General features: G+C 39.3%; 1 non-coding gene across 1 annotated transcript; it reads right to left on the bottom strand.

The window, feature by feature from the left end:
• Nucleotides 1–8,500: 8,500 nt before the first annotated feature.
• On the bottom strand, nt 8,501–8,607 carry LOC145065165 (small nucleolar RNA R71). Its single transcript, XR_013688313.1, has one exon. It is a non-coding gene; the product is annotated as a small nucleolar RNA R71 (small nucleolar RNA).
• Nucleotides 8,608–10,584: the final 1,977 nt, after the last annotated feature.

Here is a 10,584-nt window from a genome sequence, read left to right as displayed (position 1 = left end):
GAATCGTCATTCACTTACCTTCAAATTGTTTGCATGTTAGATTACGGCATCCCTTTTCTAATATGTAAATATTGTTGTTGGATCCTAGCCCTAATTTTTCTTATTGGGTGATAATTAGGGATTCAAATTCTAATCTATGTTTGTCCTTTCTATTTGTAGATGTCGAACGCAAACAACGATGCTGCTAGTTCATTCACATTGATGAGCCTTTGCCAAAAGGTGACTTTCGATGGAACGAACTTTAGCGATTGGATAAGAAACATTCGCACGATTGCTCGCTACGAGGACAAGGAGTATGTCCTCGATGAGAAGCTCGAGAAGATCAACCCAGAAATCGCTACTCCGGCTGAAATGATTGCTTTTGAGACTCATGAACGTGATGCGACGAAGGTTCACTGCATCATAATAGCCACAATGAACACCGAATTCCAAAAGTCCTACAAGGACATGTATCCGTACGAAATGCACCAAGACTTGTTAGAGAAATACCATCAAAACGCGAGGCAGGAACGTTACGAGATCTTCACTAACATGATTTCCTCTAAAATGGGTCATGGAGAATCTCTAACCGTACACTTGAAAAAGATGCAAAGGTATGTCGATCGTCTTCGCAAGTTGAATGTCGACTTTGGGGAAGACTTGGCTATCGACATGGTGCTTCACTCCTTGCCTCCGTGTTACAATCAATTTAGAATGACCTACCACATGAACAAGGAGGAGGTCACCCTAAGTAAGCTCCAAGGTCTCCTTAGGGTTGCTGAGAGCAACCTCAAGGACAAGTCTGTTGCACCAACTCCCAATCCACCAGCTGCTCCTGTTTTGGCGATTGGTCAAGGTAGGGGTAAGAAGAGGAAGGCTCCGTCTAAGAGCTACTGCAAGGGAAAGTCCTGAGATGGTTCCTCTTCTAGTGGGACCAAAGTTGAACCTGCTAAGCCCAACCCTAACCCAAAGGAGGAAGAGTGCCACCATTGCCACAAAATAGGGCATTGGAATAGAAGCTGCCCAGAATACTTGCAAGCCATCAGGGAAGGAAAGATCAAGCCGTCTTTCACAGGTATATACACAATTAAATCTAATGATTCATCTCATGTTATTTCTTGGATCCTAGATACCGGGTGTGGTTACCACATTTGTTCTGAATTGCAGGGACTAAGAAGAAATAGGGATGTAGAGCATGGAAGAATAAATCTAATCACGGAGAACAGAAGATCGTTGCCTGTGACCAAGATTGGAGTGTATTCTTTAGTGCTTAGTAATGGTTTATGTTTAGATTTGAATAATTGTTGCTACTCGCCAGAAATGGCAAGAAAAATCATTTCGTTTCATGGTTTGTTTAGACAAGGATTTAGATTTTCTTTTAATAATGAGAATGGTTCAATTTATGCTTATCTAAATGGTGTCTTATATTTTGAAGCAATGCCATGTAATGGAATTTATGAAACCGTTATGATTGTAGATAACCTAGGAAATGATGTTTTGTGCATGGATTCTTCCAATAGTATGCATAAAGCATCCTTGTGGCATTGTTGTCTTGGACATGTCAACAAGAAGCGCATATCCCAACTCCAAAAGGATGGAGTGTTGGAGTCATTTGACCTTAGGGAAGATGACACATGCGAGTCTTGTTTACTTGGAAAGATGACCAAGTCACCCTTCACTAGCACATGTGAGAGGGTGAGGTTTTATTGGACCTCATACATCCCGATGTATGTGGACCCTTTAGATCCACCACGAAGGATGGAAACCGCTTCTATGTGACTTTTACCGATGACTATAGTAGATATGGGTATATCTAATTAATCAAGAAAAAGTCAGAAGCGCTTGAAAAGTTCAAAGAGTTCAAGAATGAAGTGGAGAATCAATTGGGCAGGAAAATCAAGATGCTTCGATCCGATTGAGGAGGAGAGTACCTAAGTCTTGAATTCCATGACTATCTCAAAGAGTGTGGAATAGTTTCACAATTAACGCCACCTAGGACACCACAGTTGAATGGTGTGGCAGAAAGGGGTAATCGAACCTTGTTAGACATGGTCCGCTCTATGATGAGTCGTGCTTCACAACCTATCTCATTCTGGGGGTATGCCTTAGAGACTGCCGCCCATATCCTTAACCGAGTCCCTACTAAGAAGTTTGCCAAAACACCTCACGAGATGTGGACAGGGAAAGCTCCCTCGTTAGCACATATCAAGGTTTGGGGTTGCGAGGCTTTCGTAAGACGAGATACTCATGACAAGCTCGAACCTCGTAGTGAGCGATGTATTTTCATCGGCTACCTGCAGAAATCCTTTGGATATCTCTTCTATAGACCGAAGGACAATGTTGTCTTCGTTGCGAGGAGAGGAGTTTTCCGAGAGCGAGAACTCATAAGCCAAGGAGACAGTGGGAGGCAAATCGAGCTTGAAGAGATTCAAGGGTCGATTGATGAAGGAACCTCTACCGCTGGCGCTCAACCCGAGGAGGAAACTCCGGTTGAACCGATTGACGAGTCCTTACCTCTTAGACGTTCCGAAAGAGTTAGAGTTCGACCCTAGTTTTATGGTTTTCATATTACTACCGAAGGGGACACGTATATTAGTGATGGTACACTAATAAATCTAGATGAACCTAATAGCTATAAGGAAGCCATGGCCAGCCCGGAGTCTGCGAAATGGAAAGAGGCAATGGACAGCGAGATACAATCCATGTATGACAACCAAGTTTGGAATTTGGTTGATAATGTGCCCGGACGTAAGACCGTTGGGTGCAAATGGATCTTCAAGAAGAAGACCGACGTGGATGGAAACATACACACATATAAGGCGCAATTGGTTGCGAAGGGCTTTACTCAAACTCCCGGAGTTGACTATGATGAGACCTTCTCACCAGTTGCGAAGATAAAATATATTAGAGTGATGCTAGCAATTGCCGCATTTCATGATTATGAGATTTGGCAAATGGATGTCAAGACCTCTTTCCTTAATTGGAACAAACCCGCATTTGCTGGAATCACCTTATGGAATATGATCAAAAGGGTGATCGCAAGAAGATAATATCATATGGTCTTAAAACCTAGATATATGGTTTGTTATTTGTTAATTGGTTGTACATTGATAATGCGAAACCGCATCAGTAACTTGATGTTATAAAATGCATTGATGTGTATAGTTGATTAATGAATAACTAAATGCATATAAGTCGAAGTTTATCTGTTACTTTTATCCCAAGAGGGTAAAAGCGATATCTCGGTCGCTCGATGATTTGATTTGACTTATGTGCCGGGCCTGGTTAGAACTAAATTGATGTGTTCGATTAAGTTCTATGTCGAATAAATCTGAGATCGAGAAACCAACTGCTGGACAATTAATTCCATCAGAATTGTTCGCATGATATCTAAACAGAGGACTATACGATCCCTTATCTAAAGGACAAGATTGATAAGATCAGAGTTTGACAGCGTCTTTGAGAGCTACGATTGCTAATCGGATTATACTTGTGCATATAGTTACTAGACTTATCCAAGTGGAGACTGTTGGAATAGTTTCTAAGGCAGCAACTATATTAGGCAAGTATTTGACCCGATTGTGCATGGTCCTTTTGGGTTGCCTTCACCATAGCAACTTGACAGGATGATTTATAATGAGAGAAGAAATATTATTAATATATTATGAGAATAATACAAGGAATAATAATATTGTTATTTGATTAATATAAGTCATAAATTAATTAGGAATTTATTTGGTGACTTAAAGAGATTAATTAAATAAAAGGGCATAAACTGTCAATTGTATGATAGTTGTACTTTGGGCTGTAATCCCTGAAGGATAAGGGGTGGACGGTTTTAGGGCTTTGGATAGACCTAGAAATCGTCCAAGGCTTATCATAAGGGGGATTGGATTGCTTAGGGCCTAAGTTATCCAATTAGGGTTTAAGGGTGAAACCCTAGGAGCCTTACAAGTATAAATAGAACCAAGGGGTCAAGCAAATCGGCACTCTTGCCTTTGGAAGAACCCTGGCCGATTCATGCCCTCTCCTCTCTCTCTCTCTCTAATCATCCTCTTGCTAAGTTGGTGTTTGTAAGCCATTAGAGGAGTGACAATTGTGACTCTAAGCTCCAAGGACAAGAAGATTCAAGCAAGAAACTTAAGGTAATCTTCTAGATCTGTTTTTCTTATGTTATTACCTAGATCGATTATTTAAAATTCTTGGATACAATGCATGTTCAATTAGAGAAAACTAGATCCAAGCATTAGGGTTTGTATGTGCACATAGGAATGTTCATATGGCTAAAACCCATCACTAAGAACTCTTGTGATAGCCTCTCCTTCTCCACCCGTGGAACATAACGAGTACTAAACATGTCCCTCAACTGATCCCAAGTAATCATAACTCGCTGCTCCTCAGTGTATGATCCGGTAACAAATCTCCACCAATCCTTCGCCCCGGACCGTAACAGGTTCAATGCACACCTCACCCTCTGATCAACAGGGCATGAACACGTGAAGAAACGTCCCTCCACATCAGACAACCATCTCATAGCGACGATCGGAACCTGAACCCCATCGAAAGTAGGAGGCTTCGTGTTGTCGAAGTACCGATACTGAAATGCCTGGACGGCTCCTCCCCCTACCGCCGTTACAGCCAATGTCGTTGCAGCGGCAGCCGTCTCAACAAGGACTGCATGGCGCTCATCAAAGTACTCAACCATGGCGGTCTTAATACACCCAAACATCTCTGGTGACTATGCCTAGAACAGAGTGGCAACCTCATCATGAAAGATCTCACGAATCCTGGCATCCAACTCATCCGTCCCCATCTGACCGATGACCTCGGGCGGTACTGAACCATCCTGACCGCCAGCTCCTGACCCTGATCCCGATCCGGATCCAGCCCCAAAGCATCTTGTAACCACCATACTGAAAATATACCATTAAAGATATTAGATAATCTGCATAATAACTGGGAACCAACTCCTAACTAACCCTAGGGATTACAGCTTCCTTGACACGCGTATGGTTACTGTGCTTTCAGTAGTACGGGCCCATACTACCTTCCACACCTTCCCATATTTGTCTTAAGTAACATCATAACACCCTAGTATACACATGCGTGGTAATCGTTCAACCCTCGCTCCTAGAGAACGGCGAACTATTTCATAATTGGCCTAAACAACTCATACAACTCACCCATGAAACTTCCACCAATAATGTATGATAGCCATACATAACGTTGGACCCTATAGAATTTTGAATATCCGATCCTACCCTAATCCCCCAATCAAACAAGAACATAACATAAGGCAAAATCAAACATTCTCAGGCTATAAGATCTAAAATATGTATAACTGTGATCCATACACTAAGCAACTACAGTAATGAAGTCAATCTCATATAAAGGAAACCATAGGCTAGCAGGCATCATGTAATCAAACAATTCTATCATGCAATTTCCTCAAAATGCACACCAACTCACACTCACACACAAAACTAGGGTTTGGAACGCTTTCTGGGATATGGAGGCAGAGGATAACATAAGAAAATGAGCTGTAAGGTTGTTTATATAGTCCCCAACCCAAAATATTAGGGTTTTCACCTGACGTGAGTACGCCCGGCGTACATGAGTGTACACCTAGCATACTAGGGCATGCCTAGTACACTTAGCATACCCTTATGTACGATCATCGTACTCTTTCCTGACTCAAAGTTGCAACTTTAGCCCTTATCCTTCTCATAGCCCAACTCAACCGACTCCAGGGACTACAAATGGCAACTAATAAAAAGAAGAGAGATTTGAAATATACCTGCAAAGTTCGGGATGTTACATCGTAGATGGAACATATGTTTCGTTGAGTATGTCAAAGAGTTTGATTTCTTAAGAAATAAATATGAACACTATGTGTATGTTAGAACTAGTGGGATCATTTTAGTCTTTCTCATTCTATATGTCGATGATATATTACTCATACGAAACAACATCACAACACTGCAAAGTGTAAAAGATTGGCTTGGGAAATATTTCTCTATATAGGAGATGACACGTACATACTTGCAAAGTGTAAAAGATTTGCTAGTGAGTTGTTTTGTTTACTTAGTTTGTAGTTTGATATTTTGGAACTGATACAAATTGTATTTTATCTAATTTGGTTATTATTTCATGGAGACTTAATAATAAACTTTTGCTACCATTTGCATTAATATATTATGTGTTCCCTTGTGCATGTTTAGAACCACTTCCAAAATATTAATGATATTACTATATTGATACATCATTTTAGGTGATATTTATTTACCTTTCTATTAATATTTTGGTCATCTGCATAGAATAATGGTACTTATGAGTTTAAATTGTTATTTTGCAACCAAATAGAAGCATCTTCGAAGATAGGGACTCAAATTGACAGAATATGGAACTTTGGAGGATTGAAGAAAAAAAGAACGGAAAATCACCCAAAAGGCATACTCACGACGTGAACAATTCATCGTTCACGACATGAGTGGAGTTTTGTAGAAGATATGTATGCGGGTGGAAGAGTCCTTGCCGAACACGGTTATCTCATATTCAATACGTGAATTCTTATGGTTCACGACGTGAACTCGGGAAATCAGAAAACTATAAATTCCCTTGCCCATTACGATTTGAAAGAATTTTGGCTGGCTTAGAAGGGTTCCTAGAGACGAATTTCAGAGGAAGAGAAGATCTGGAAGTTGGTTTTAACACCAAGGAAGAAGAAGTTCATAAATTGGTTTATAGATTGGTACACTTAAACATGTCTTTGATTATAGTTTTTGTTTGTTTAGTTGTTAGTATGTCCAACTAAATCTAGCTGCTTCTGTTAGCTAGATGAAACTGGAACTCATGGTTTTAATGCATTAGATTTGACTTTACTTGTTGGTAATATGCTTGTGTTGATTGATTTTACCTAGCATGTTTAATTTAAATATTTGATTGCTTTAAATTCTTGTTATGTGTAGTTAGTGAATACAGATCTGCATGAATTTGAATACCTAATAATTTAGTGAACACTAGTTTATTAGAGCTAAGATCAAACCAATCTTAGATAAGTAATTAAATCATTGAATTAAGTTGTGCTAGAGAACTCATATTATTACTGTAATTGTGTTTTGATTAATCAATTTTACATGGCTCCAAACTTATTCAATAATTGATTCTGTGTTAACTATTGTGTGACCATACATAGATTTACATGAAATAATTAAAGTTAGTAGAATTAGAACTAAATTGCTAATACTATCTTAATTGTTAACCAAAAATAACTGTCATAGCTAATCTATAATCCATTGAGTGAAAGCGGATTCGAACTAACAGAAGTGTTTTCTTTATTGATTGTGTTTGTGTTAAAGAATTAAGTTCATCTAAACTTGCAAAATTAGATAAAAACCCTTCTTTTGTTAGTAATTAGGTTAATTTAGTAGTAGATAAATTAATTAGTCAACACCGTTTCCTGCGATCGACACCCGACTTACCCAACTATTCTATAATTCGACTAGGTACACTGCCTAGGTGCATTTTAGTTAGTTAAGTTAGTTATGTTATAAATAAAATTAGTGGGTACTTTTGTGCACATCAAGTTTTTGGCGCCGTTGTCGGGGAACGGCTTAGTTAATTATTAGTTTGTTTGCTTTAAATTAATCGATCCTTTTTGTAGGGTAAAACCTGCAAGAAGTTACTTTTCTATTTTAATTTTTTTTCTGCATTATAGTACTCACGACATGAACCTTTAAGATTCACGACGTGAGAACTGAAGTCCTTAGTTTTTTTTTTTATTTCAGTTCGTTTTTCTTAGTTTAGTTTTACGTTTTATCTTTTTGTTTTATTTCCGGAGTTCATGACGAGAGGCTCTAACACACCTTTGGTGCCACCACTTGAAGATCCCGAGTCTGCAATTCACAAAAAGAAGGATAAGAGAGTGAAAGAAGATCAAACACCAAAGAAGACACTTTTACAAGAATTCAAATCAGTGTTCTGAAAGAAGTCAAGGAAGAAAACGGGGGAGTCAAGTTCATCTTCAAAGAACAAGAACAAGCTTGAACACTTAGATCAAATACTCGTCCAAACCGAGTCCGAATACGATACCGAGCCTGAATTTGAATTACATACAAGTGAACCCGGGAACGAGCCAAAGAACGAGATGGCGAATATTGAAGAAATGTCTATGGGAGCTTACAAAAAAAGAATTCGAGATGACGTTGGTCCAGGCTTAGTACAACCTTCCATTCCTGCCACTGCCACATTCGAGCTAAAGGGACATATCCTTTCCGCACTAAAGGATATCCCACTCTATGGAAAAGATCATGAGGATGCGTTCAAGCACTTAGATGAAGTGAACGACATTTCTGTTGTCCCAAATGTTAACACAGATACCGTCTTACTAAGGATGCTTCCCGTTACCTTTAAAGGAGCTGCAAGGGATTGGTTAAAAGCACTTCCACCTGGTAAAATAACTACTTGGGCTCAAATGCGTGAGCAGTTTCTAGACCAACTCTGTCCACCATCCAAGATAGCTAAAATCAAGAAGGCAATAGCCAATTTTGAGCAAAACCCGAGGGAGTCACTTTACGAAGCATGGGAGCATTACAAAGTGTTGTTAAGGAATTTCCCTCAACATGACCTTAACATTCAACAAGAAGTGTCCATATTCTATGAAGGGGTCAATGTGACGACAAGACAACTCCTTGATTCTTAAGGACCACTTACAAAGAAAAATTCGGGCGAAGTCAAGGAATTAGTTGAAGAATTTGCAAAACATTCTTGTGAATACCACAATCCAAGGAATGAAAGCATGAAAGGAGTTAGGGGTGCACAGACTGAAGAGATGGATGTTGTGATGGCAATGCTTAACACTATGGATAGGAGATTGACCCAAATGGACCAATCAATTCATGCAATTCGAGTTGGTTGCGAGAGATGTAGTGGCCCACATTTGACAAAAGATTGCAACTTGGATGAATATGGAAACAAGAAAGCTCAAGTTTGCTACTTAAGTGGGGAAAAGTATGTTGAAGACTGGAGGAAACCAAAGAAAGAGTGGCTACCTTATGATGAATACAAGAAGCAAAAGGAAGAAAAATATAGACAAACTGACAGAGGATTCTACCAAAGAGAGCAACCACTAGCTGAGAAGAAATCAGAATTAGAGACCATGTTGATGAAATTTATGGAAGCTTAAGAAAAAAGGCATGATGCTACTGACACTACAATGGAAGATCAAAGAACCATAATGAAGAATCATCATGCAATGATGATAGATCAGCAGATATTAATAAAAAATCAGCAAGCGTCCATCAATAACCTCGAAGTACAAGTTGGTCAACTTACCACTTTGGTTAATGAGAAGATGTTCCCAAAAATCCTAAAAAGAAGACCCAATCTCATGTAATGGCCATAGATATTAAAAAAGAGGCGATTTCTGAGTTCCTAGAAGCCTTAGAAGTGGAGCCATAGCAGCCCGATCCAAAGCCAAAGAAGCTGAAGCTCGAAACCGAAGAATCTGCCAGAATACCCAGTTCACGTCGTGAGCCCGCTATACTCACGTCGTGGGCTCGGTCTGAACAGAAGAAATCTATATCTGTTCCAGATTATATACCGCCTTTGCCATTCCCGTCTAGATCTAATCTCAGTCCACTGGAGAGAGAACATCTCGAGTTTATCAAGCAATTAAAGGGTATTCCTATTAATACTCCTTTTATTGATTCACTTGCAAAAGTTCCAGAATATGCTAAGTTCCTACAAGACTTGTTAGACACTTGTCAGCAATTAAAGAAGAATTCTAAGGTGATTCTAAGTGAGCAAAGCTCAAAAGCTGTCTTGGGAGAGATACCTAAGAAGATGGGGGATCCTGGACGACTCACTCTCCCATGTGAGTTTGGGAATAATATGAAGGTTTATAATTTAGCCTATTATGGGGCTAGCATAAATTTGATGCCTTATTCGTTTTATAAAAAAATGAATATTCAGAAGTTGAAGGCTATAAAGATGACTATTCACATGCAAACCGTTCAGTGACACAACCCCAGGGTATTGCGGAAGATATTCTCGTGAAAATTGGGAAGTTCTTTTTTTCAATAGACTTCTTGGTTTTGGATATGAAAGAAGATCCCAATGTTCAAATTATTCTTTGTCGCCGGTTACTTAACACTGCTGGAGGTCTGGTTGATATACGCGAGTCCAAGCTCACCTTGAGAGTTGGGATGAGAAGGAAATTTTTGGAATAGAAGATGGTTTCCAAGGGAGTGATGCTCAAGAAGAGGTTTTCAACATTGATGAAGAAAATGAACTTGAAGAATTAGAGAAGATCATGGAAGAAGAAAACAAAACAATTCAACAAGTTAAAAGAACAAAACCGAGAGCATCTGTTCCATTTTTAGTTGAAGACATTGCCTACACGAATCCAATTTGTTGGGTAAGCAAGGAAGATGATGAGATGTCGAGCGATGAAGAGGAGGTTACTTCAAAAGTAACAAGTCTAGTGGTGAAAGAAGAGAAGGATACTATGGAGCTTAAAGATGATGAAAAATTGAAGATTCAAGGGATCAAACGCAAGCTCGATGGAAACGAAGTCAAGGCTAAAAAGTAGACTTCTAAAAAGGC

This window comes from Lactuca serriola, chromosome 7 (genome assembly GCF_051521515.1).
Source record: "Lactuca serriola cultivar US96UC23 chromosome 7, Lser_US96UC23_V15, whole genome shotgun sequence".
Taxonomy (NCBI): domain Eukaryota; kingdom Viridiplantae; phylum Streptophyta; class Magnoliopsida; order Asterales; family Asteraceae; genus Lactuca; species Lactuca serriola.
The sequence above is the reverse complement of the archived record's forward strand: the minus strand, read 5'-3'. Positions and strand labels throughout refer to the sequence as shown.